Source organism: Protopterus annectens, chromosome 5.part1 (assembly GCF_019279795.1).
Source record: "Protopterus annectens isolate FY-2018-M chromosome 5.part1, PAN1.0, whole genome shotgun sequence".
NCBI classification, from domain to species: Eukaryota; Metazoa; Chordata; order Ceratodontiformes; family Protopteridae; genus Protopterus; species Protopterus annectens.
The window spans coordinates 314,679,641-314,706,810 of record NC_056736.1 but is presented as its reverse complement, the minus strand read 5'-3'; positions in this window follow the sequence as shown (position 1 = coordinate 314,706,810).

Genomic DNA, 27,170 nt, shown 5'->3' with positions numbered 1-27,170 from the left:
AGAGGATGCCAGACTTCCTGTGGAAGGGGAGCTGGGAAGGGTTACAAAGAGAGAGTTGAGACAGGCTTAGCTCTCAGACCCTACATTAGAGGGCCTGAGTGGGTTAGCCAGTGAGGCATCTGATTTTCAAAGGAAGGGTGGATCTGTATACTGGGACTAAGGGTTACTGTATAGAGAGTGGACCCCTGAGGGAGGGCTAGAGGGTAACAGAATACAGCAGTTGGTAGTGCCCAGAGCCTACCATCTTGCACTTCTAGCCATAGCTCATGACATTCCCTTTTCAGGTCATATGGGCATAAAGCATACAAAGAGACGTATTATACAGAACATTTATTGGCCTGGGATTTCCAGGGATGTAACATGATACTGTCGGATCTGTGTGCAATGCTGAAAGGTAGGCAAGACAGGAGACAAGGTGAAAGCTCCTTTGATGCCTTTACCTGTGATTGAGGAGCCATTTCAGAGGGTAGCTATGAACATTGTCAGGCCTCTGAGTAACTCAAGTTCCATAGAGAAGAAGTATATCCTAGGGGTACTAGGTTATGCTACCAGATACCCTAAAGAGCTGGCTCTGTCCTCCATTGAGGCAGAAAAGGTGGCAAATGCTTTGTTAGAGATTTTCAGCAGGGTAGGTTTCCCAAAAGAAATACTGACTGACAGGTGTCAATTTCATGTCAGACTTAATGGCTTGTCTATGGAGCGCTGTGGGGTGAAGCACCTAAAGACCACCCTCTACCATCCCCAGACTAATGGTCTGGTTGAGAGGTTAAACTCTCCACAAAAGACTATGCTACGGCATTTGCAGAGCAGTTCAAAAGGGAGTAAGACAAATATTTTCCCCATCTGTTGTTTGCTTACAGTGCGGTGCCCCAGGAAGCCACAGATTTTTCACCCTTTGAGTTGCTGTATGGGCATAGGGTGAGGGAACCTCTAGATTTGATTCAAGATGAGTGGGAGGGTGAGTGTGAATCTCACAAGGAGTCTGTTGTGACATATGTCCTAAACCTCAGGACAAGGCTCAGAGAACTCATGGGCTTGGCCCAGGAAAACCTGGCAGAAGACCAACAACAAACAAAGGTCTGTTATGACAGGAATGCTCGAGCCAGAGAGTATGCTGTAGGGCAGCAGGTAATGGTTCTCATTCCTGTCAGACACAACAAGCTGCAGCCAGCTTGGGAGGGACCCTTCAAGGTGGTAAGGAAGGTCAGTGATGTTAATTACATGGTAGAACTGCTAGGTAGGAGGCAGGGGCACAAACTGTACCATGTTAACATGATGAAACCTTACCATGATACGGAGGCCCTGGTGTTACATATTTGCAGTACAAAGCAGGAGGAGTCTGAGGAGGATCTATGGCTACATGGAGCCAGACAGCCAAATCCCAGATTACTATGGTGGAGCCTAGGGTTGCAGGTAGATGATAGGACAGTGCAGCACTGTACTGGGATCAGCAATGCCAAGGAAGCTGGAATCTCAAGACAAGGTCTCACTCTCTCAAGCAATGTTTCTCAAGGGTCACTTGAAAAACTAGCTTGAGCTTTCGGGGGGGAGATGTCACAAAAGGAAATATTATCAGCCTAGCTATCTGGAATTTTGTAAATTGTTATATGTCATTTGTGAAAATTAATATGAATTATATACAGGTGTGACAGAAAGAGATGCTGCCAGCCCAGCTATCTGGAATTTTGTAGGTAGTTGTGTGTTATTTTTGAATATCAGCATGATACAATTGCTTGTATTACAACTGTATTAGGACTGTATGTCATATTGTACAGGCATGTGCGGAAGAGATATTTTGTAAAATACCAAACAGAAATGTATATAAACTATTGCAACTGTGTAAATGTATATGCTTTAACAGTGGGAACTGGTACATAGAAGGTTAACTTGCAAAACATTTGAAAAAATAGTTGAAATTAAATTATTTTATAACCACTTAATAAAATAGATGTTATCTTTCAGTTTCAGTGCAACAGGAGACATAATGTCTAGAACTAGAAGTTTTTGTATTGTCTTTAAATGTGGAGGAATGTAAATTACTTTATGATGTCCATTTGCCAAAAGATCTAAGGTCTATGTGTTTTTGCAGGTAGATGCTAAATGGTACCAGCTGCAGTGGGGGTTTTCACCTGGGATTGTCAGATGACAAGAAGTGATGCCATGCTGCAAGTATCCCAGCAGTAATATTTGGAATATTAATTTAAGAATTCTCTGAGAAAGAGAGAGAGTAAGAGAGAGAGACTGTGCATTTTGTATTTTGTCTTTGACCTGACAACATCAGCTAGAAAATCCACTCACCACATCTGTCTTGCCTTGCTGTGAGTAAGTAAGTAAGTCTAGGGTACAATACTTTCTCTTAGATACAGTTAGGAATATAGTGAAGTATAGCTTAGATGTTTTCTTTATTTAGCTGAGAATGTACTTCCATGTTGTTTTAAATATTTTCTGTGATTCTGAACTCTGAAGTTACTGTGATTATTTATGGAGTATTTCTTGTTCTTTTATTATACATACATACATACATTAAATACATTTAAACCATTCAATTGTGGCTGGTCTGTCTAGAGATATTTAAGCTCTTATACTACTTACATATCTATTTGGTGTCACTATACAAGCCACTCCTAATAGCCTTGCTGTTAGTCAAACTACCATTTGTATTAACAGTAGCATTACATAGTAAAATTGGACACCCTTTGTTAAGGGCCTTAAAATAGCTGATAAGGAGTGGCTGGTGGAAGTCCAAACTACCTTACAGTCTGGGCAAAAGGGGGCATAACTAGTAAACCTGTGTCGGCCTTTCCCAGGTGTGTGTGTGTGTGTGTGTGTGTGTGTGTGTGTGTGTGTGTGTTTGTGAATAAATCAGATATCAAAGAGTGTGTGTGTCAGCTATTTGGGGACAGACAGGAAGCACTGGTTATACAGAGAGGGCTCTGGAGGTCTTGGCTTGTCCACTCAGCTGAGATCTCAACTCTATAGCTATGCCAGTGGAGAGTCTTATTGGGAATCTGGAGAAAGAGGGATAAACCAGAGCCAGATTGACTGTGGTCTCTGTGTGCTCTTAAGGGAAATTGCACTTTACTGTGTTTGTACTTATCAACCTCCCTGTGTGTATACCCTCCACTGTTGCCAGTGATGAGGATTGAGGCTCCTTGATTACTGGCCAGTGGTGGATCATCACAACATATACAGAAATGAATTACTGATGCTAATATTAAAGACAAGATTCATAAATTAGATGTATACTATTCTAAGACTAATAAGTGTCATGGTCATTCCTTGCCTTTCCAGTACCCTCCTTCATGCAGCACCTCCTTTCTCCTGAATGGATATTCCATAGAAGTAAAGATTGCTATATAAGTACAAATATGTCTGATACAACACCTGATGTTTTAATTGATAAATAGGGCAAATCTAGTATATGAAAGTCCATCATTGATCTTATTGTCAATGTTTTCAGGAAATGTTGCATACACAGTACAAATAAGAAGTCTTTTACTGTAATAGTGAAAGGTAGTACTTTTTAAATTAGAATTTGATGTGAGTTCTACCTTTTTTAAATTCAAAATAATTTGTATTCTAAATGAGATTTGTATTCTGAGATGCTTTTGAATACTGCTCTCGCCAGTCTATTAAAAAAGTTTGGTCCAGTTATTTTAAGTCTTCTTTAGAAAACTACAACATTCCTGATGGAGTCCTCTATATTGCCTTGCTCTTAAGTCAGCTACTAAAGGGGATCCACTTAGCTACAGGCTAATTAGTATGACTTGCATTTGTTTCCAAAGTGTTTGAGCATATACTTCAGAACTATGTGGTTGTCATATGTGATAACAGATTTTAATTAAATTCCATTCAGCTTTGATTTCTTAAAAGAAGGTCATTCTGAGCAAGTATTTTTAGTATATATGAGGCTGTAAGTATGTTATTAGATTACATTCAGGATGGATTTCTTAAAGGAAGGTCAGTTTGAACAAATATTCATAGCTTAAAGGAGGCTATAAGTATGATATTGGACAATTCATTCAGTATGCATAGCTTATATAGATCTAGAAAAGACCTTTGGCTTGTTTCTATGTTGGGTTGGAAAAAGATCTATGATTAAAAGGAATATAAATAAATTTGTAATACACTGGATAAATGAATTACTGACTAAGAGAGAACAAATGGTGCTGCTGAGCAGGTTTTTGTCACAGTGCATCAACTCTGACAAGATGTCTCTCATATGTTTGTAAAAGTTACATTATTTTAAAACACTTTTCTTTCTAATGCTTCTATGGAATAATATCTGCCAGTTAAGTAAATATGAGAATGACTGCAAGATATCTTAGATAATTGTATCAATGGAAGATAATTGCATGCTTACAAAGATACATTCATGTTCTCTGACAGGTGAGACAAGAATAGATTAAGACTTAACAGAGAAGCACAAATTAGTCATTAGTACAAATCAATCACATTTTATGAGCCCTCTACTGTTATTAGTTACTATTTAAGTAATATTCCTTTTTGACAATTTTTATTAAAGTTTTCAAGAAGTTGCAATAATTACAATTCAAAAATCATAAATGCAAAGGCAAGTAACTGTATACAGTAGACATCATGCAAGTCTGAAAAGGAAAGAAAGAAAATAAGGTAAAATAATAACTGATCATAACAATCACCAAAGATTAATTTTAAAATAAAAACTTTGGTAAGCGTTAGTGAAATAAATATTCCAGTTATAACAGGTATCATATTCTAAGCAAAAATCTACTAAGGAAAATTCTTTAGTCAATGAATTATTTGTATACAGAGTCAGGAATAATCTGTTTTTCTTGATTATGTTCTTTTTCTGGATTACTTTTTGTAAAGAAGATAAACATTCTTGAAACTGTGGTGGAGAAAAGTTATTCCATCTTTTAGTTATATTTTTCCTTGCCACAAATTGTCAATAGAAGATATTTTTCACTATTCAATTGGAAATCCAATAGAATGTTAAATAAAACTAATATTGTTTTTAAAGATATCTTGTTAGTCCAGAAGTCTGAAGAAAATTTGAAATGCACACTATTTAGACCTGACGTTGGAGTTTATTGGAAACAAAATTGTTACTTCGTTATATAGGAAACCCACCTGGAGGAACACATTACTTCCCTTTGAAAGTATGAATCCCAGATTTACCTTTAAGGGGATCATATCCAGTCAAATGCATAGAATATCCAGGATATGTAGTGATAGGAATAGCTTGCAATTAGAACTCAATGAACTTGAGGTCTTGTTTAGAGAAAGAGGTTACCCCACCAAGTTAATCACTGAATGTAAGCAGGAAATTATTAACAAAATGAACATCAATCATGACTCAGATGTTTATGAAAGGAACTTCTCTAAACAGTACATGAGAAACAAAGGGAAATTTACTGATAAGTTGAGCTATGTTACTAAATATACTAGTGATGTTGTTAATCTTAACAAAATTATCTATAGGAATTGGAATGTTTTAACAACGGACCCATTTACTAAAACAATAGTGGGCGACTATCCTAGGTTTAGTTACAGGACCTGTAATAATTTAAAACAGCTACTCTGTTCGGAGAGGACTCCACAACACAATAATGGAGCAAGTGATGTACAAGGCACATTTCCTTGTGGCCGATGTCACATGTGCCCTTATATATCCAAGAGTATCAGTTTTCTACATCCAGAAGGATTTTTTACTTTTATACCAAGGTTTTATAGTGATTGTAATAGTGTTAATTTAATCTATTTAGCTACCTGTGATAAGTGCGAAGTATTTTATGTAGGTCTAACCAAGAGGAGACTTTGCGATAGAATTTACAACCACTGCTACGACATTAAGAAGGGGCATGAATGCAACGCTCTAGCTAAACATATCATTGAGTACAATACTCACACATTTAGCTTCAAGGTCCTGGAGAAAATAGCTATAAACCCCAGAGAAGGAGACAATACCAACCATTTAGCCGTTAAAGAACTTAAATGGATCTTCACCCTGAAAGCCCACATTTATCCTTGTATCAACCAATTTGTATCAGTTAAACCCATCCTAATCAATAGGAAATTATAACAAATATGTTTTTCATATATATACAGAATACAGGTTCTGCTGCCTATTCAGTATCTTTGGACTGGCAGTTCAGTTTTCTTCCCTTCCTGGCTTTACATCATATTTATATTTTTTTCTTTCTGACCCAGTAGGCCATCAGCCCCTTCTTTTTGTATTTTAGGTATAATGAAGATTTATTCATTTCATAGAGAATATGCAAATATTCATAAACATATTCATACACCTCATGAATGCGTGAGTCCTACATAACATATATGTGTTTTTACTTTAATTGTACATATATAGACCTTGATATTAATTTAATATAATCAGGTTAAAAATATATATGTCTTTTTATATTTATTGTATACACATTTCTTTATTTATCTATATTTATCAACATTTTATTATATGCATTTCGTTTTTATTATTCATTATGATATATGTCTGAAATTATATATGAATACATAGACTTAAACTTTTTTATCTAATAGGTGATCTAAGAGAGTTGGATTTCCTGTTTTTAAGTCTTTCTCAATAAGAGTGTTTAACATCTAAATTGCTATAGAAAGATACATATGAATAAGTTTTTAAAGTCTAATACTTATTCTCATGATTTATTTTCATAGTTGATTTGGACTCACTATGATGATTAATTTGCATTTTTGCGTGTAATTTATGTTTATTTTTAGGATCCTGATACTAATATGAGCAATTACATAATGAATTTATGGCACCTTATGTATTTTGCTCTAGGTATAGTTTGATTAGCTTGCCCCCCTCCCCTTTTCTGTATCCTGGGATGGATACACTTGAGCTTTACGCTTAGGCAAACAATATTAGCGCTACCTGCAGTTTTCCACTGGAGAGTCTCATAATATAGCAGTTCCTATCTTTAGTGAACCAGCCGTTTATTCTTGCGCAGGTTCTCAGTAATGTTCCGTATCATGCACCATTTTTGCATTTAATAATTTGTTATACTTCGCACTATTGAAGCGCAATATCTATTTTAAATATGTGATGCATTAAGATATTTGTTTACAGACATTTTGTTTTATATGTTTACTTGTATTGGGATATGCATTTTTGTTAGTAAGTAGCTCCTCTAAATGCTTACGCACATCATATGATCGTAATTGTCATAACATATACATCTTGAAAGGAGAACGGTCACCAAGAATCATCTTATCTTTTCTAAGTAATTAGTCTACTTGTTCTTCACATTGGAACATCTGAGTAAGAGCAGTTAGCTAAGCGTATTATTGAACGTTGGAAAATGCTTACTGGCTTTACTAAATACTTTAATATACAGCTTTAAAACTTGTTTTAAAAGACGCTTTAATAAGCTGTGGTTTAATTATTTAGAATTTTTGATTATTTAGCATGGTCCAATCCATTACATGCTCATTTGAGTTGGTTAAGCATTATTCATTAACTTTTTGAGATGAATACTTCTATTTTTACTCTTGCTATGATTCACATTTTCTGAAAGATCGGCAACACATTTCTTTATACATAAATTTCATGGTTCAGTATGATGCTAAGTATAACTTTATTGTCATTTTATTAAATGTTATACTCTTAATATTTTAGTTTGAAACAAGAACAGATAAGCATGTTTTCTCTATTGATTTTGTGGGGTGTCTGTTCGCATTTTGAGATCTGTTCATGACATGGACATATCAACAGTTGTACTAAGGCTGTACGATAGATCGCAATATGATCTAATTTTATTTCTTTTTTCTCTTTGCATTATACTATTGTTTCTTAGGAGCCTTTCATGACAGTGTTCCTAGTACCTTATATTTAGTTTAATATTGTATTACAAGGCAACGGGTCGGAAATGTGTTTTATTTTATTTTACTGGCTTTTGTAGTCATATCTGTTTGTTTTATATACACTGTCACTTTAATGAAAAGTGAATACGATTAATCAATTAGGCAATGATTAACATTCATTACTTGGCTTGCGCGCCAAAAAATCATGTATATAAGACCACAGTTTTTATTGTTTGAATACACCTGAAGAAGCGTAGTCTAACTACGTGAAAGCGCTTGTGTTTTTATACTTCAATAAAAGATACTACGTTCACCTTATCCATCTCCTGTGGTGACTCCTGTTTGGATCTGTTACTACTATTAATTTTAAAATAAAAACTTTGGTAAGCGTTAGTGAAATAAATATTCCAGTTATAACAGGTATCATATTCTAAGCAAAAATCTACTAAGGAAAATTCTTTAGTCAATTAATTATTTGTATACAGATTCAGGAATAATCTGTTTTTCTTGATTATGTTCTTTTTCTGGATTACTTTTTGTAAAGAAGATAAACATTCTTGAAACTGTGGTGGAGAAAAGTTATTCCATCTTTTAGTTATATTTTTCCTTGCCACAAATTGTCAATAGAAGATATTTTTCACTATTCAATTGGAAATCCAATAGAATGTTAAATAAAACTAATATTGTTTTTAAAGATATCTTGTTAGTCCAGAAGTCTGAAGAAAATTTGAAATGTTATTGAAATAAGTAGAAATAGTAGGTCAATCATAGAAAACATGTATCCAATCAGCTTTTCAGTTTTGGTTACATCTTCATCAGCATTCTTGTCTTTAATAAAATGTGATATTCTATCAGGGTTTAGAAATGCTCTGTGTAAGAATTTCCAAGTTGGAATATGCCAAAATAGTACCAATGAGGTGTTTCCCACTGATATTAATAAGTGCATTTTATTATTTTCTGAGAATATTGAAATTTCTCCTAGTTAAATACAATTCCAGAACTTATTATTTAATTGTTAATAGGCAAAGCAAATATGTTGTATAAAATTGAGATTATAGCCTTAGGATTAGTTTTATTAGATACAACTTCAGATAAGTATTTTATTAGTTTAGAAGATTCTTTATAGTGGGATTGTGATAAAGGAAAATATTTATTTTGCGCATGATTTCTAACAATTTGCAAAATATCCAGTCTTAGGAATCTAAATTAAATTCTAGGAGAAAAATATGTATTGATTTAACTTCTGTTACATCAGGGCAGTATGCCATCTTAAAAAAAATATTACTCTTCCACTGAAGATATTTCTGAGATGAAGTAATCTGAAAAATCTTTTAGAAATAGTAACCAGAAATAGTATATGAAAAAACAGAGTTTCAAATCTGGATTAAAAAGAACAGTGGACTTAAAGGAATTTAAGATTAAATTAACATGCCTTGATTGTATGGGAGGAAAAAAATATCAAATTGAATATAGTTGTAGATATAAAGTCACATCAAGTTGTTTATAATTTCAGTAGAAGAAGTGTTAATTTTAATTTTATTGGGAACAAAGAGAGAAACATACAGACATTTCCAATTCACTATATAGTTCCCATTCAACCAATGAATTATTACACTAAAATCACCACCATTGTATAGGTTTCTATGTTTGGAAAGTTATTACCTCTTAATTGCCAAAGTCTGCTATGATAGCCTATAGCAATCATCGGTTTCTTGGGAAACAAAACCACAAATCAAATGAGGAAACAGGAAAAAACATAACTAATAACCAAAAATATTCCCAGGTGAAATGGAGTGCTCAGGAGCCACAAACCAAGAATGAAACATTTATTTAAGCTTTAAGTAAATGCAAATCAACTTTTCATCAATAAGATTTCTTCAGAATACAATAAACCCACTGAATCAGTTCCTATATCTCTCTCTCTCTCTCTCTCTCTATATATATATATATATATATATATGTGTGTGTGTGTGTGTGTGTGTGCACTAATCAACTGATAGTCTTAATCAAATTTAATTGTGGCAAATGAAAACACCTGAAGTGAAGTTTAATAAACATACCACTAAAACACTAGGGATAGACCTACTTTATATACAAAAAGATAAAAATATCAAGAATATTTTAGAATATTGTAGAATCTAATGGTGACAAAGAGAAGAAAGAAAAAAATTAGTAAAAGTACTCAAAACTGGGGAATGTGTAGCCAGTGTAAATATATCTTGGGCTCTCCAGTACTGCAACTGCAAAATGCAGGAAAGTCTATCATCCACTCACAGGAAGTGAATTGTCTATCTGGGGTGGTGATGTATTTGGCTGTATGTATAACCTGCCCTGCATTCTATATAGGGAAAATAGAAAGGCAGCTATAGAAAAGGAAATATGAACACCAATATGAGATATCGATGTGACGATTGGGGAGAGATGGGCGAAGGCTGCCAGCCTAGTCAAATAGAATTTGATACATAATTCTATTAACTGTATAAATAAATGTAAAATACAGGCTTGTGTTTTTAAATCTAAGAGAACACTGTGAAATGTGGAACTACAAAATATATGACAACATTGTACTCTACTGGCCCAGTGAAGCATGTTGTACCCTTTCATGTTAAAATTTGGCTCCAGGGTGGCTGGATGAAGATTTCATGCCCATTGTTTTAAGACTAAAGTTTATGACCAGAATTTAGATGTGGAAGGTACTTTATTGCTCTGGTTTCTGCTAGCATATACATGTGAAATGTCTTGTATTGTTGTAAGTTTCTGAGGAGGTGTTAGATTGCTACATAATGTAGTTTGTAGCCTGAGAACTCAGACCAGGTGTTAAGATGATGCAATATGAATACTGGGAAATCCTAAGTATAAAAAATGATGTAATTTTTGGGAGGGCCTTAGAGACATATTTGTTAATAATGTTTAAATACTATTTTTCACAAGAGACCTGGAAGCATTTTGACTTTTGACATTCAGCTTATCAGCAGTCTGCCTTATGCTCACATGTAAGTTTTAGCACTGTGATTTCTTGTAGGAATAGTTAAAGCTAGTAAAGATTAATTAGTTATTTTGTCTTTGAAATCAGACCTGTCCTACTGTATTATTTTAAGTTTCTGTGTGATCTCTGAACTCTTAGATATCTCTGTGGTGTAGTAGTTTTGTCTTGTGTTTTAATTATTTATTATTAAATATTTTTAAAACCTTCTACCTGTGGCTGATTTGTATAGAGATAAGCTCTAGAGTACATTGCATATTTATAGAGGTTATTGTAATAGGCCACTCTAAAGTAAGCCTTGACTGTTAGTCATACTACCATTGGATATTAATATTGCACAGTAATAATTGGACACCCTTTTAAGGGCCTTTTAGTAGCTGATATTATTAACTGGGTGGTGGCAGTAATTACTACCATATATTCTGGGTAAAGGGGCACAGTTGGAGAATCTGTGTCAGCCTTTCCCAGGAGTGTGTGTGAAGTTTTATAAATACCTATCTCAAAGTGTGTGTGTGTGTGTGTTGTGTCAGCTACTTGGCAGGGACACGAAGCACTGGTTGGGCAGAGAGGGTAATGGAGGTGTTAGCTTGCCCAGTTAGGCTGAGACCTGGACCCTATAGCTGTGCCAGTGGGGAGTTTTATTGGGGACCTGGTGATCAAGGGAGCAACCAGCCCCAGACTGACTGTGATCTCTGTGTGCACTTAAGGGAAATTGTACTTTACTGTGTGTATTTGTTATCCTTTCCTTTTCTATGAGACGACCTCCCTGGTGTTAGTGGTGAGGATTGAGGCTCCTTGATTGCTGGGCCAGGGCATGGTCATCACAAGTGTTTGGCAGTGGTGGGATCTACTTCACACACTAATTGGCTTGTAGTGGTGTGGGTAGAGTGAATTCCTGTAGCTTATGTACAGTGATCTCTAAAAGTGTTTTGTACTCTAAAACAGCCACAAAGTGTATACTCAGATTCAGATCACAATTGTTTTATTTCTTTTGTTGGCTTAGTGTTAGTCAGGGTGAGCAGGCAGCATGTCAGCGGAAGAGTATGGAAAGCTGACAAGGACCAAAAATTAAGCGTGTTGGTGCAAAATAAACTCTGAACCAAAGAAAAAAGCACCAAGGAACTGTGGATACTGTTTTTTAATATAATAAAAAAAATTCATCCAGAATGAACCATGTTAAGCGCTTTCATCATGTTAAAATGACATCATCAGAACAACTGACCAAAATTAGAATCCACATTTAAATAGTCTCCCACAAAACACTGCAAACCAATTAATAAACTAATTAATCAGCATTTAAACATTTAAAGCTGACAAGCAACCAGGTGGCGGAGATGTGCCAGGCTAGGGGACTGGTGCACGGAAACCTGACTAAAGCAGACCTGATGGCAGCCTTGGTTACAGCTGCATCAGAAAACAGCAGCCTGGAGGACAATCAGACTGACAGTGGAGATACAATATCCTCAGAGAATGGACAGCTCAACCTTTCTGCAGTGGACTTAAAATCCATCTGGAGCTAAAGAGACTTGAGTTGGAGGCCAGGCATATGGAACTAGAAGCAGCTGAGAAAATGAGGAGTCTACAAGCTGAGGAAAATGAATGGCAGAGGAGGCATGAGAGTGAAAAGCTGACTCATCGCCAGAGTCATGGAGGTAATGGGGAAGGGAGTAACCGGACCCCAGAAGCACAAAAGGTCAGTAAATTTCTTCCACAGTTTAAAGAGAGGGATAATTTTGATAGCTTCATTCATATGTTTGAACGGGTATGTAAACAGTACAAAGTTGACCAAGGGCTCTGGGTATGGTTTTTGACCCCCTTACTCCATGGTAAAGCTGTAACTTTAGCAAAAATGCATGACACTGACTGTTTTGATTATACTGCTGTAAAAAGACATTTATTAGAATGTTTTAAGCTAACACCTGAAATGTATAGGAAAAAGTTACGTGAGCATAGACGCTAGGCAGATGAAGATGTATGTGAATATGTTGTTGAACTGAGCACTTATTTTCATAGCAGGGTGAGTGGATGTCAGGTCACCACTTTTGAAGGGCTGGCAGAACTTTTGGTAAGGGAACAAGCCCTTAGCACTTTGCTTGAGAACATGAGGATCTGGATAGCTGATAAACAGTGTACTACTTCAGAGGAGTTGGGGAAGAAGGGAGACCTATACCTAGCAAGCAGGGCAGCCCTGCACAGGAAAGGGATCCTCAGTACTGCTCATGGGACTAAAGGAACCCATACTGGGCAGCACAGACTGCCCCCCAACAGAATCCGCCAGTAGCAGGGGAAGCTACTAGTCCAGGTACACATCCAGGAGCTAGGGTTAAATGTTTTGAATGCAACCAGTGGAGCCATGTGGCATACAGGTGTCCATGGAGGCAAGGTGGGGAACCAAAGGTGAGGGAGCCAGTAAGTGGTAAAGACAAAATGCCAATAGTAGGTTGTCTTGAGACAACAAGGGTATGGAACTACCATCCTGCAGATGTCTTGAGAGGGAAGGATTTGGATGAGGCAGTGCCATGTACTTATGCAGTTACATGCAGTGAGGCTAGGAGACAAGCATGTGGGTCTGGTAGCCTGGGGGAGACCCAGACAGACTGCATACTTGCAGTCAGGACTGCTGAGGTGGTTACTTCAGGGAGTGAGCTATGTTGTAGCAGTGAGACTGAATGTGAGCCACAGCTGCTTGTGGGTATTGATGTTCCCTTGGACAGGGTAACTGTAAAGGTAGAGGTGAGTAGTAGTCCCCGGGCTGACAGTGAGGCACAGCTGTCAGAGGATGCCAGACTTCCTGTAGAAGGGGAGCTGGGAAGGGTTACCAGGAGAGACTTGAGACAGGCTCAGTTCTCAGACCCTACATTGCAAGGCCTGAGGCAGGTAGCTAGGGAGGCACCTGATTCTCAAGGGAAGAGGGAATCTGTATACTGGAACAAAGGGTTACTGACTGTACAGAAAGTGGACCCCTGAGGGAGGGCTAGAAGGTGATAGAGTGCAGCAGTTGATAGTGCCTAGAGCTTACCATCTGACGCTTCTAGCCAAAGCCCATGATATTCCCTTTGCAGATCATATGGGCATAAAATATACAAAAAGGCGTATTATGCAAAACTTCTATTGGTCTGGAATTTCCAGAGATGTAACAGGGCACTGCAGGACCTGTAAGCAGTGCCAAAAGGTAGGCAAAGCAGGAGACAAGGTGAGAGCTCCTTTGGTGTCTTTGCCTGTGATTGAGGAGCCATTTCAGAGGGTAGCTATGGATATTGTGGGTCCTCTGAGTACCCCAAGTTCCACAGGAAAAAAGTACATCCTAGTGATTGTAGATTATGCTACATGAAAACCTGAGGCAGTGGCTTTGTCCTCCATTGAGGCCAAGAAGGTGGCAAATGCTTTGCTAGAGATTTTCAGCAGGGTAGGTTTCCCAAAGGAAATACTGTCTGACAGAGGTGCCAATTTTATGTCAGACCTGCTGGTTTGTCTGTGAAAGTCCTGTGGAGTGAAGCAAATGAAGACTACCCCCTACCATCCCCAGACTAATGGTCTGGTTGAGAGGTTAAACTCTACAATCAAGTCCATGCTATGGGCATTTGCAGATCAGTTTAAGAGGGAGTGGGACAAATATTTGCCCCATCTGTTGTTTGCTTACAGAGAGGTTCCCCAGGAATCCACAGGTTTTTCACCCTTTGAGTTGCTGTATGGGCATAGGGTGAGGGGACCTCTAGATTTAATTCGAGATGAGTGGGAAGGTGAGTGTGAGTCTCACAAGGAGTCAGTTGTGGCATATGTCCTGAACCTCAGGACAAGGCTCAGGGAACTCATGGGCCTGGCCCAGGAGAACCTGGCAGAAGCCCAACTACAGAAAAAGGTGTGGTATTACAGGAATGCTCGAGCTAGAGAGTATGCTGTAGGGCAGCAGGTGATGGTTCTCATTCCTGTCAGACACAACAAGTTGCAAGCAGCTTGGGAGGGTCCCTACAAGGTGGTAAGAAAGGTAAGTGATGTTAACTACATGGTGGAAGTGCTAGGCAGATGGCAGGGGCACAAAGTGTACCATGTTAACATAATGAAACCTTAACATGACAGGGAGGCCCTTGTGCTGAGCATTTGCAGTGGATTGCAGGAAGAGTTTGAGGAAGATCTGGGGACTGATCTCCTCAGTGAGGCTCGGGGTGACACCTCGGTGGAAGGTGTAGCAATGTCCCAGCAGCTATCTCCTACCCAGGTTCGAGAAATCCAAGCAGTGTTGCAGGAATTTGGGGATGGGTTCACTGGGAAACCAGGGTGCACCCACTTGGTGCAGCACCAGGTGGATACAGGACCACAAAGGCCTATTAGGCAGGCCCCTTATAGAGAGTGCCTGAGAGAGTCAAACAGACTCTGAGGGAAGAGGTACAGGAGATGTTGGAACTAGGGGTGATTCAAGAGTCCAACAGTCCCTGGGCCTCGCCAGTGGTACTGATGCCAAAGAAGGATGGCAGCACCAGGTGCTGTGTGGATTACAGGAAATTAAATAGTCACACAGAGTCAGATGCTTACCCCATGCCTAGGACAGATGAGGCCCTAGAGCAGCTGAGTGGGGCTAAGTATCTTACAACCATTGATCTTACCAAGGGTTACTGGCAGGTACCCTTGACTCCCAGTGCTAGAGAGAAGTCAGCCTTTGTGACTCCTTTTGGCTTGTATGAGTTCACAAAGATGCCCTTTGGGATGAAGAATGCCCCAGCGACTTTCCAGAGGCTGGAAGATCATATCTTAGCAGGAGCAGGAAGGTTTGCCTTGCTTACATGGATGATATTGCTATCTACAGCCATTCCTGGCAAGAGCACCTTCAGCATGTCAGGGAGGTGCTGAGTAGACTACAGAGGGCAGGGTTGACCATTAAGCCGAGCAAATGGTGGGTATGGCAGAGGTCTCCTACCCAGGATATAGAGTGAGGAGTGGTAAGATAAGGCCAGAACCTGCCAAAGTGGAAGCTATTCAAGCATGGCCTGCACCTGTTACCAAAAAGCAGGTGAGGGCATTCTTGGGGACAGCAGGGTACTACAGAAAGTTTGTTCCCAATTATAGTACCATAGCTGCTCCCAATCACAGACCTGACAAGGAAGAACAAAGTCAGTCAGCAAAATGCCAAGTTGCTAAGATGGAGTCTGGGGTTGCAAGCATATGATATGTCAGTGCAGCACCGCAGTGGGATTAGCAATGCCAATGCAGATGGGCTCTCAAGACAGGGAATGGGGTGAGGTACACCCAGATAGACCTGTCACTCTCAAGCAATGTTTCTCAAGGAGCACTTGAAAAACTTGCTTGAGTTCCCTGGGGGGGGATGTGATGATTGGGGAGAGATGGGCGAATGCTGCCAGCCTAGTCAAATAGAATTTTATACATAATTCTATCAACTGTATAAATAAATGTAAAATACAGGCTTGTGTTTTTAAATGTAAGAGAACACTGTGAAATGTGGAACTACAAAATATGTGACAACATTGCACTCTACTGGCCCAGAGATATCTAAGAGTTCAGAGATCACCCTTTCATGTTAGAATTTGGCTCCAGGGTGGCTGGATGAACACTTCATGCCCATTGTTTTAAGGCTAAAGTTTATGACCAGAATTTAGATGTGGATGGTGCTTTATTGCTCTGGTTTCTGCTAGCATATACATGTGAAATGTCTTGTATTGTTGTAAGTTTCTGAGGAAGTGTTAGCTTGCTAAATAATGCAGTTTGTGGCCTGAGAACTCAGACCAGGTGTTAAGATGATGCAATATGAATACTGGGAAGACCTAAGTGTCAAAAATGATGTAATTTTTGGGAGGCCCTTAGAGATATGTTTGTTAGTGATGTTTAAATACTATTTCTCACAAGAGACCTGGAAGCATTTGACTTTGGACACCCAGCTTATCAGCAGTCTGCCTTATGCTCACATGTAAGTTTTAGCACTGTGATTTCTTGTAGGAATAGTTAAAGCTAGTAAAGATTAATTAGTTATTTTTTCTTTGAAATCAAACCTGTCCTACTGTATTATTTTAAGTTTCTGTGTGATCTCTGAACTCTTAGATATCTCTGTGGTGTAGTAGTTTTATCTTGTGTTTTAATTATTTATTAGTAAATATTTTTAAAACCTTCTACCTGTGGTTGATTTGTGTAGAGATAAGCTCTAGAGTACATTGCATATTTATAGAGGTTATTGTAATAGGCCACTCTAAAGTAAGCCTTGACTGTTAGTCATACTACCATTGGATATTAATATTGCACAGTAATAATTGAACACCCTTTTAAGGGCCTTTTAGTAACTGATATTATTAACTGGATGGTGGCAGTAATTACTACTGCATATTCTGGGTAAAAGGACACAGCTGGAGAATCTGTGTCAGCCTTTCCCAGGAGTGTGTGTGAAGTTGTATAAATACTTATCTCAAAGTGTGTGTGTGTTATGTCAGCTACTTGGCAGGGACACGAAGCACTGTTTGGACAGAAAGGGTACTGGAGGGTTTAGCTTGCCCATTTAGGCTGAGACCTGGACCCTATAGCTGTGCCAGTGGGGAGTCTTATTGGGGACCTGGTGAGAAAGGCAGCAACCAGCCCCAGTCAGTCGACTGTGATCTCTGTGTGCACTTAAGGGAAATTGTACTTTACTGTGTGTATTAGTTATCATTTCATCTTCAATGAGATGACCTCCATGGTGTTATTGGTGAGGATTGAGGCTCCTTGATTGGTGGGCCAGGGTACGGTCATCACAATCTAATAAAATTCAAGCAATGCTTTGCATAGACATTCTGCTTGTTGTAGTAGCATTAAGCAATTTTTGTTCACTATATTGGAAAATGTTCCTGCTGATCCTAGAAGGGGGTGGGTAGAAAGACAAGTTTGAAGTAAAAGAGCTGAGTTGGCAAATTAAATTAGATGCAACCCATTATTGCTTATGCTGGAAGTTCCACTATTGTTGGACATTAATATATATATATTACTCAGAGCCTAAATAAGTTATGTTTTTTTTTTTATTTTTTTACTGATTCAGTGGGTTTATTGTATTCTGAAGAAGTCTTACTGATGAAAAACTGATTTGTATTCACTTAAAACTTAAACAAATGTTTCATTCTTGGTTTGTGGCTCCTGAGCAGTCTGTTTCACCTGGGATATTAGGTTTCTTGGGAAACCAATGCAAATTTAAATGCAGCTTATTATTTTTTAACGATGCTTATTAGGAGGCAAGGCTACAGACTATATATATATATATATATATATATATATATATATATATATATATATATATACACACACACACACACACACACACACACACACATATATATGTGTGTGTGTGTGTGTATATGTATATATATATATATATATATATATATATATATATATATATATATATATATATATATATATATATATGTGTGTGTGTGTGTGTGTGTGTGTGTATATATATATATATATATTGGAAGTACAACCATTTTTATTAACTGAAGTGCATCTTCAAAAGGTATGATTAAGTTATTCCACCTAGCCAGCTAGATATCAAAGTGGTTATATCCTTCAAAATCTATTCACTGTTAGCATCTCTGGTTTCCTCAAAAGTGTTTTTTTATAAATATATAAAGATTTGACAAAGTTAGAGATTCTTTCCAATAAAATTATAGTGATTCATGTGTGAATTTATCTTTTTATTTATAATTAAATAATTTAATTTCAGAGTATTAAAATAAAGATCTTATAGTTATTCAATTTTTAATGACTGAGGCCAAGTCACTGAAAAGTTCTTCAGAGTTTGAGAATTGGACCATCTGCAAAATCATGATTTAAGAATTATAGTTATCATTCAGTTCTAGGCCTCTTATGTTTGGATTACATCTAATACAACTTGTTAGTATTTCAATAACTAGTACCAAAAAAAGAATAGGAGCTAAAGGACAACAATATTTTTTCCTGTAGTTAGTGAAATTGATTCTGGAAAGAATGGATCCAATTTCGCATTACATTGTAGTGCCAAGTTCTGATAATTTGTTCAATACAGCTGTATATTTACACTGCATTACTGTGGTTCTCTAGCAGTATACTTTCTGCTACAACTACTTTGAGCTTACATGCATACACTTTTTACCATCACTCTATTCTCACATTTCCTCTGTATTCTCTTGCTATGACTTACTGCAGTCCTTTCATCATACATTTTGTATAATAAGTACTAACTCTATTGCCTCAATATAATTTTGCAGCTTAGTAGGGTTATTTTTTTCTGCCTTTCATTTTAGAGCCTGTGGCCACTACATCTACATACAAGTTTACTGTGACTTTGTCATTGTTTCATAACCTGCAGTCACCACATCTACATACAAGGAACCAAATACAGGAAATAAACTCCACGAACCAAAATAATGATATGTAATCCAAGAAGAACAAAGGCTCAAGTCCAGTGAAGCAATAATACCACCTCTTTATTAAACGACAAAGCAAATGAATTAATAGACACTCCAAACCACACAGTTAGATGTAAAACCAGCCAATGCAAAATGTGAAAGATTAAGCGCTTTCATCCACTAAAACGTGGACTTCATCAGAATCAAACAAACTAATTAAGTGATTCATTTTAAACCCTTTTTGGAGCCAAACTTTTTATCATTTTTAAAGACATATACATATGCATTCATGAACAGCTAGATAGGTTATTTAAAGTTATTCAAAAGTTACCTAAAGTTATTCAATTCATCAATGTAAGCAATAAATATGTAGTAGACATATACATTTTTGTGTGTACATTTGTGTATATGAATATATTCTTTGAAATTACGCAATGTTTTTTAGGACAAATTGATATATCTTAAAAGCAAGATGTTTATGTCTTTAAAATTGATAAAAAGTTTGGCGCCAAAAAGGGTTTAAAATGAATCACTTAATTATTTTTTTTTATTCTGATGAAGTCCACTTTTCAGTGGATGAAAGCGTTTAATCTTTTGCATTTTGCATTGGCTGGTTTTACATCTAACTGTGTGGTTTGGAGTGTCTATTAATTCATTTGCTGTGTCGTTTAATAAAGAGGTGGTATTATTGTTCGCTGGACTTGAGCCTTTGTTACATCTATACAAGTTTACTGTGACTTTGTCATTGTTTCATAACCTGCAGTCACTACATCTACATACAAGTTTACTGAGACTTTGTCATTGTTTCATAATCTGCGGTCACTACATCTACATACAAGTTTACCGAGACTTTGTCATTGTTTCATAGCTTGTGGTCACTATATCTACATACAAGTTTACTGTGACTTTCCCATTGTTTCATAACCTGTGGTCACTACATCTACATACAAGTTTGAGACTTTGTCATTATTTCATGTAGGCATAGCTATCAATTTAGAACTTTGCCGCATATTAAGTTTAATCAGTTAAATACATGGCTGCGCTGTGAAATAGTAGGACCCCTCACTAAGTTAGCCACTGTCTCCTTTTACTTGACCAATAGACTGTACTGCATATGCTGTGTATTTAGTCACAGGAAATGACAGAAAACCTGTTTTACTTGCATTTCTTTGTTAATTACTTTATCCTGGCTATAGAGCGATTGCACTCAGTTATAAATTGACCTATAAATTGACTTGAGGGTGGGGTGTCTCTATAGTACAATGTGTTGCTAAAGATCCCCACAGTATTGTCTCCTCTTGCACTCAGTCACTATCTTCCTTAGAGCAGGTATGTGTTATATGTTATCACATTTCTGTTTGTTCTGAGACTGTGTATAACAGCGAAAAGACTGTGGTAGTGTGTCATATTTGCAGCACTCATTGAGATCGGATAAACTTTACCTATGCTGATTGTGTTTCCCTTTAAAAGATATGTATGTGAGTTGCTGGTGCTCTTAGATTTAAATATATGCCTGTGTGTGTGTGTGTCTCTGTGTGTGTGTATGTGTGTGTGTGTGTGTATATATGTGTGTGTGTGTGTGTGTGTGTGTGTGTGTGTGTGTGTGTGTGTGTGTGTGTGTATATATAGATATATATATATATATATATATATATATATATATATATATATATATATATATATATATATATATATATATATATATATATATATATATATATATATTTATATTATACAGTATTTTGATGCACAGGTTAGTCCCATGAATGTTTCTAGCGATGGTGTTATATTGGGTTTATCAGTGAAGTACCATGTTCTGATAATTTGTGCAATACAGCTGTGTATTTACACAGCATTACTCTGGTTCTCAATCAGTATGTTTATTTCTTTCAGATGTCTTTAAAAGTGCACAAACTATTTCACAGAGATTTTCAATCACAGAGTAACTGATTAAAGTTAATATGCAGCAAGGTTCATCATGATAAATAGGCTTAAATTAAGGAATGACAACATTCTCAGTAAACTTGCAGGTTTAGAGCCTTGTGGTAGAGCTACTACAATATTGAGGTCAGAGGTCGTGACCGCAGGCTTTGAAATGAAAAAAAAAAGAAAGAAAAATAAACTCTGCTAACCTGTAAAATTATACTGAGGCAATAAAGTGAGTATTTATCATGCAAACAAAAGATAGAGGAAGGACCACAGTAAGTCAGAGTAAGAGAATACAGGGGAGATATAACAGTAGAGTGACAGTAAAAAAATGTATGAATGTAAGCTCAAAATAGTTTTAGCAGAAAGTATACTGACAGAGAACCAGAGTAATGCAGTGTACATATACAGCTATATTGAGCAAATTATCAGAACATGGCACAACACTGATAAGCACAATATAACACTATCACTTTGAAAAAATTCAATGGATTAACAGTACGTGAAAGCATAGAGGCTAGCCTGCAATATTGAGGCCAGGTGTAGTGACCTCAGGCTATTAAAGAATGACAAAATTCTCAGCAAACTTGTAGGTATAGGGCCTTGTGGCAGAGCTCCTGTAATACTGAGGTTGGATATTGTGACTGCAGGCTCTGCTGTATGAAGGAAGATAATGACTGAGTGTCAGAGGAGACCAATATGTTCTTTTTAGAACGGCTATGCTATCTGTATTAGTTTGAAATGTTAATGGCTTAACAGCTATAGGCAAAAGGTAGCAGTATATTTAGAAATGCAGAGTGCAAATAGCAATACTACAGAAAACCCAGTTGCAAAGAAATGAGCATGTGAATTTTATAAAGTTAGGGTTTCAGGATAGATACTGAGCAGTATATCAGGGACAAATGAAAAGGGGGAGCACTTATTCTAATTGTTAGAGGAGCTCCAATACTAATAGAAAAGGAAAAAATATATTAGTAGGTTCATAGGTTCACAGGTAGATACTAGGCTAGGTGCCCTTGTGGACCATATTAAGGCTATCAAATTACCATTTTTCCTGCTTGAAATAACCTGTCCCATTTGGTTATACTCTGGTAATGATACTGCTACATTTATGATAATTGTAGATTTGTGACATTAAGGTGTTACTTATAAGGGAGGAGAATTATGCTGACATGTATTTGTATTCCACCTAAAACTGCTATTGTGGATGGAGTTTAAGAAAATTTTGGGAGAAATAATCAGCTTTCAGCAGGGAATATTACTTATAGGTGGGGGCTGGAACTTGATTTGCAATGGTGAGGATATATCAGTAGGACCTAGAAGAGAAAATGCTATAAAAGAGGGTAGATTTCTGAAGATATTTATGAAAATATTTGGGTGGAAGATGTAAACTCTGTAGTAAGAACTGAGAGAGAATTTACATATTATTCCCAATGGTACCATAACTGGCCTAGGCTGGGCAGAAATTATATTTCACAGGAACAGATATATTTATTTGAAAGCTTCAACACACATCCAGTAACAATTTCAGATCATGTGCCAATAAAAACTAAGATAAAAATGCAAGATAATGAAGTGAAAATGAGGCACTAGCATTCCTGCACCTACCTGTTAAAAAGAGAGGAATTTATAGAATGGGTAGTGGAATTATTTGAGGTTTATTAGGGAAGAGTGGGATAAAATGAAAGTGGGTTTAAAAATAGTACAGGATACGTACCCAAAGAGTGGCGTACGGCAACAGTGGTCCCACTTCACAAAGGTGGTGCTTCTACGGACCCTGGAAATTACCGCCCCATAAGCTTGGCGAGCCTGGTCTGCAAAGCTATGGAGAGGATCATTATGGAACTCATAAACAAAGACATTGGGGACCTACAGACATTGGATCCTACCCAATTTGGCTTTGTCAAGGGCAGATCCTGCCTTTTGAACTTGGTCGACTTTTTTGAAACAGTCACTAAGGCCATTGATGAGGGTAAGGCAGTTCACACAGCCTACCTTGACCTTGCAAAAGCCTTTGACACAATACCCCACTCGGGCATCATAGACAAACTCACCAGCTTAAATGTAAACCCATATGTCACAAGATGGGTTGCAAACTGGCTCAAGGACAGAACCCACAGGGTCAGAGTTGCTGGAGCTATGTCAGACTCTAAGCCAGTCACAAGCGGTGTCCCACAGGGCTCAGTCCTGGGACCCCTCTTGTTAGGCATTTATTTTTCGAGGTACAGGCAAACATAGGAGGATTGTGGCTGACAAAGTTCGCAGATGACTGCAAACTGGCCATAATTGATACTCCAGCGGACACAAACATCCTTCAGAGAGGCCTCATAGAAATGGATAATTGGTGCCAGAGCCATGGCCTTAAGCTGAGCCAAAAATGTATAGTCATACCCTTTGGGAAAAACAAGGTACCGACAAATTACCACATAGGCGGTAATCCATTAGAACGGAAGAGGTAATCAGAGACCTAGGGACCCAGGTTGACAGTAACCTCTCATTTGACACTCACATTGCCAAAGTGGTTAGGAAGACCTTCTATATTGCCCACCTTATCATGAAGGGTTTCACATCTAGATCAAGAGAGGTCATTGTGCCCTGTACTCTTCTCTTATCAGGCCAATGATTGAGTACAATGCCCCATTTGGGATGTATCTCACCCGACACCTGCAGCAGTTGGAAAGACCCCAGACGTTCCTCACCAAGAGGATAAAGGGTCTTAAACATATGTCATATGCTGCCCGACTGAAAAACTCCAGCTCTATTCAGTCGCATACACGCCTACTCAGAGGTGATCTGTGCCTGGCGTACAAGGCCATGTCAATCCTGAATTAATGGACATGCTCCACCTCAGAAAATCCAAATCCATCAGAGCCACGAGAACAAGTGACTTAAACCTCAACACAGAAATAAATAGAACGTGCTGGAGGGACAGATTCATAACCCAGAGGCTCCCTACACTCTGGAACAGAATCCCAGTCCATGTTAGGCAGAGCCCCTCACTGACTCTATTCAAGAGAAATCTCGACGAGTGGATGGGAGATCGTAGGTTTACCCCGGTGGTCATCTCTGTGTCACTACTAGACAGAGGCATAGTAAACTAAACCCTAAAAGGGCATAGTATTCTCATCCTAAGGGGTGGTGTAAGCCACATACACTCTGGCTAGGCTTATAAATGCCCTAGGGCAGATAGCCTAGTACGAACCTATGAACCTATGGAAAAAAAGAAATATGGTTAAGTACTAACAGGAATTATTTAGAGGGGCTGACAAAGGTTGAAATATTACAGAATAGGGGGACTCAGAACAAGAAGAGGCATAACTGCAGAGTGCTAAATAGAAAATAAGGACATAGCTGGATAATATGCATGAATTTATAAAGACTGCTGTTAAACAACTGTTTTTTGATGACACAAAAACTTTTAGCAGTACGGCTTATGCAACAGAAAGTTGAAAGGGTTATTGCCAGACTTAGAGAATGTACATCCTATAGAAGTGTTATAGATATGTCAAAAATGTTATGTAAAATTTGTATAAAGCAGAGAAATATGGAAATCAAGAAAGAGCACAAATGGAAATATGTATGGAAGAATTTATTATGTCAAGGTTATAGGTATATATGACTCAGCAATTTAGGTTAAGACAGGAGATGAGATAAAAATGGTGACATATAATCAATCTGCATGAACGTTGCCCAGAAGAGATAATATTACTGTGGAGTAGGGAAGAAAGGGATAATCTGGAAGATTTTGTTCAGCAGTATTTTAAAAGTAGGGAAAGCACCAAAATCCTGGAAGAAAGCTATGGTGGCTGTAATACCTAAAGACAGTAAAGACCCATCATACCCAGCTTCGTGTAGCCTATTTCAATTTTCAACCATGCTTATAAAGTGTTCAATTCTGTAATAGCTAAAAGATTGGTGAAGATGTTGCCAAAACAGATACATATGGATCAATGTGGTTTTCTGGAGGAGAGGCAAACACTTAACAACATTAAAAGAACAATGATGATCCAAAGGGAAGCAGAATGTAAGAAAACATCGCTGTTGTTGGTGGGTCTTGATGCAGTAAAAGTATTTGATAGAGTAAGCTGGGATTTTATGAGTAGGACAATGGAAACATTTGCATTCCCTGATACGATAAGAAGGTTAATTAGGGGGGTATATGAGGGATCAGTGGCAAGGATTAAAGTGGGAGGGTTCCTCTCTGTTAACTTGTGTCTGAACAGAGGAAACAGGCAGGTATGTCTTCTTTCCCTTTTGTTATATGATATATATTTAAAGGCATTGGGAAGAAAATAAAGGACTCAGAAATTCAATGATATAATTGCTATGGTAATCAAGAAAAGTTGGCTTTATTTCCAGACAATATTATTTTGTACCTGATAAAACCAGAAAAGGATATCTTTATGTTGTGGATCATTTTGAGACAGTTTCAAGTCTTTTCACAATGTAAAATTAATGATGAGAAAACAATGGCTATAACTGTAAACAAAGTGGTTCATAGGTTCATAGGTTGGTACTAGGCTATCGTCCCTAGGGGCTAATCAAGCCTATCCATAACAATTCCCTGGCTATTTCTTCCTACACTATTTACTTCCCTGGAACCCTGTCTAGCAGGGTGACTGAAGTGATCCCAGGGGTGAATTTCCTTTCTCCCATCCGATCGTCAAGGCTCCTTTTGAAGAGGGCCAAGGAGGCACTCTGCTTGACATGTATGGGCAGTCTATTCCATAGTCTGGGGAGTCTCTGGGTCAGGAACCTATCCCTCCAGCATGTTTTGTTCATTGTGATGACAAGGTTTAGATCCCTGGAGCATGTGGCTCTGAGGTATTGGGATTTCTTTTAAGTGTAGCATGTCCAACAGCTTTGGGTTTGACATGGCCTCTGAGTAGACGATATGCAACAGAATATAGCTGGAGTTTTTTAAGGTGGTCAGCATAGGGCATCTGCTTTAGGCCTGTGATTCTTTTAGCGAGGTATTTCTGCGGCCTTTCCAGTTGTTGCAGATGTCTGGAGAGGTACATACCAAATGGGGCATTGTATTCTATAATGGGTCTAATGAGGGATGAGTACAGTGGGACAATGACCTCCTTTTTTCTGGATGAAAAGCCCTTAGTGATGAGGTGTGCCACATAGAAGGATTTCCTGTTGTGACGATGTGGTTATTGAAGGTGAGACCACTGTCCACCTGTGCCCCTAAGTCTCTTACCACACTTTCAGTGTTTACTGTACTGCCACCTATGTGGTAATTCACGGGTACATGTTTTTTCCCAAAGGAGATAACTATACATTTCTTGGCATTGAGCTTGAGCCCATGGCTCTGGCACCAAGCATCTGTTTCTGTAAGGCCCTTTTGTAGTATCCACATCATTTGGGGATTCAATAATGGCTCCCAGTTTGCAGCCATCTGCGAACTTTGTTAGCCAGAGTCCCTTAATGTTGGCCTGTATTTCAGAGAAGTAGATGCCAAACAAGAGCGGTCCCAGGACTGAAACCTGAGGTACTCTACTTGTCACTTGTCTGGAGCTGGATTTGGAGTCAGCTACTTTTACAGTGTGGGTTCTGTCAGTAAGCCAGTTGGCAACCCATCGAGTGACGTAGGGATTAATGCCCAGCTTAGTAAGTTTATCTATGATTCCAGAGTGGGGGATGGTGTCAAAGGCCTTGGCGAGGTCCAGATAGGCTGTGTGGACTACTTTACCCTCATCCATGGCTCTGGAGACTGATTCAAAGAAGTCAATCAGGTTCAGGAGACAAGATCGGCCCTTCACGAACCCAAACTGGGTGGGGTCCAGTGTTTGAAGGTTGCCAATATCTTTGTTTATAAGTTCCATGATAATACGTTCCATGGCCTTGCAGATCAGGCTCATCAGACTGATGGGGCAGTAATTCCTGGGATCCAATGTGGATCCCCCCTTTTGGAGTGGGATAACTGTAGCTGTGCACCACTCAGTGGGCATGAAGCCTGAGGTGAGGGTATGATTAAACATGACACTTAGGTGAGGTGTCAGTTCATTTTGTAGTTCATGTAGTACACAGCCCGGGATGTCATCTGGTCCCATGGATGCTGTATTCTTAGCTTTGGAGAG